The following is a 2,500-nucleotide window of genomic DNA, read 5'->3' as shown; positions in this document are numbered from 1 at the left end:
AGCTTAGCACCGACACTGCAGGCAGCCACCAGGGGGCGCTCATGGTCTCCTGAGGACAAATCCTCCAATGACTTTTCTTCTTGTTGATATGTGGTTCAGTGTTGACCTTTGACCTTTGGTTTAGTGAAGCTAGTAGTGAGTTCTTTAGGTCCAGGAACCAGATCTCGTCTGAACACAGATCTCGTCCAGTGAAGTTCAACGTGGCTCCGAGACTCAAAGTGCTCGTGAACAAGGTCTGAGGTACGAGCTGAGGTTCTCAGCTGCAGCCGACGTCACCTCAAACATCTTTTACCACTTTGCAACTCGCTGGAAGTTTTCAACCATCAGGAAAAAGAAAACATTTTTCCATTTATTGTATTTTTATCTGTAGTTTGTGCTGCGCTGCTGCCACAATGACTCCAGAAGAGATGAAACTTTAATGATCCCTGCGGGGGAATTGGGTCCCAGTGTCTTTTCTGAAGTTATATAATACAAAGAGCTTTTACTACAAAAAACAACCTCGACGTCCGTGTCAGCGGAAAAAAGAAAGTTTCAGTTGTTTAATCTTATTTTGCATTTGCATAAAAAAACCTCTTTACTTCTTTAAACAGCAGCAGCTTGAAATCAGCGTCATCACGATGAGGCGACAGTGTTGAGACACGGAATAAATTCACTGTGGAAAACTTTAATTAACTTATGATCATATGATTTATTAACAAATAATTAAAGTCAAATATAAAGAGGTTCACATCTTTTTATAGTTTCATAGTTATGTTGTTTTTATGACTAGTTTGTTGTTTCTCTTGATTTCATGAGGAACTCGTTTCACAAAGCTCGTCAATGATAACACGACCGCTTGATCGCCCCCTGGTGGCTGACTGCAGTACAGGTCCTCAACCCCTCCTCCTCCATGTTGGCAGATGGGACATGGGCTCAAAGATGTTTCTGTCGTTTCAGGTCGTTCTCATCTCTCTGATGTTTGTTCAAGTTTCTGATCAGTTTGGTTTGAATCAGTTATTTGATGATATAAAAACTACTTCACCAAATATACTAATAATTATTAAATATCCCCACCTGGTCACAGTGAGGACACAAAGTGCTGCTGGTGTGTGTGAGCGCACCAGCAGCAGCACTGGGAGAGGCGGGGGTCCATGTCTGGAGGAGCTGAAGTGAACTGAAGTGAATTTAATGATCACAGGAGCTGTCACCTGAGAACACACACACACACACACACACACACACACACACACACACACACACACACACACACCTCACACACACTCAGGTATGCATGGCTGGACACCACAGAGAGATTCCTTCTCCGAGCTTTTTGGAAAAGACCTGAGTCAGAAACGTTCATGGAGTTTTCTGCTGGAAAGTTTCTCTGTGCAGGTGGAGGTCAGTTACAGGTGGAGGTCAGTTACAGGTGGAGGTCAGTTACAGGTGAGGTCAGTTACAGGTGGAGGTCAGTTACAGGTGAGGTCAGTTACAGGTGGAGGTCAGTTACAGGTGAGGTCAGTTACAGGTGGAGGTAGTTACAGGTGAGGTCAGTTACAGGTGGAGGTCAGTTACAGGTGAGGCAGTTACAGGAGCGTTCAGGTGGTGCAACAAGAGTGTTACAGGAGGAGTCAGGTGTTACAGGTGGAGGTCAGTTACAGGAGGAGGTCAGTTACAGGAGGAGGTCAGGTGTTACAGGAGGAGGTCAGGTGTTACAGGTGGAGGTCAGTTACAGGTGGAGGTCAGTTACAGGTGAGGTCAGTTACAGGTGGAGGTCAGTTACAGGTGAGGTCAGTTACAGGTGGAGGTCAGTTACAGGTGAGTCAGTTACAGGAGAGGTCAGTTACAGGTGGAGGTCAGGTGTTACAGGTGGAGGTCAGTTACAGGAGGAGGTCAGTTACAGGAGGAGGTCAGGTGTTACAGGAGGAGGTCAGGTGTTACAGGTGGAGGTCAGTTACAGGAGGAGGTCAGTTACAGGAGGAGGTCAGTTACAGGAGGAGGTCAGGGTTACAGGAGGAGGGTTAAGGAGGCAGTTACAGGAGGAGGTCATGTGTTACAGGAGGAGGTCAGGTTACAGGAGGAGGTCAGGTGTTACAGGAGGAGGTCAGTTACAGGAGGAGGAGTTACAGGAGGAGGTCAGGGTTACAGGAGGAGGTCAGGTGTTACAGGGAGGTCAGGTGTTCAGGAGGGTTACAGGAGGAGGGGAGAGTTGAGCAGGGTTACAGGAGGAGTCAGGTGTTACAGGAGGAGGTCAGTTACAGGAGGAGGTCAGGTGTTACAGGAGGAGGTCAGTTACAGGAGGAGGTCAGTTACAGGAGGAGGTCAGGGTTACAGGAGGAGGTCAGGGGTTACAGGAGGAGGTCAGGTGTTACAGGAGGAGGTCTGTTACAGGAGGAGGTCAGTTACAGGAGGAGGTCAGGTGTTACAGGAGGAGGTCAGTTACAGGAGGAGGTCAGGTGTTACAGGAGGAGGTCAGTTACAGGAGGAGGTCAGGTGTTCCCACCTGTGCTGGTTCCTCGATCAC

This window comes from Hippoglossus stenolepis, chromosome 8 (assembly GCF_022539355.2).
Source record: "Hippoglossus stenolepis isolate QCI-W04-F060 chromosome 8, HSTE1.2, whole genome shotgun sequence".
NCBI classification, from domain to species: domain Eukaryota; kingdom Metazoa; phylum Chordata; class Actinopteri; order Pleuronectiformes; family Pleuronectidae; genus Hippoglossus; species Hippoglossus stenolepis.
This window is presented reverse-complemented; position numbering follows the sequence as displayed.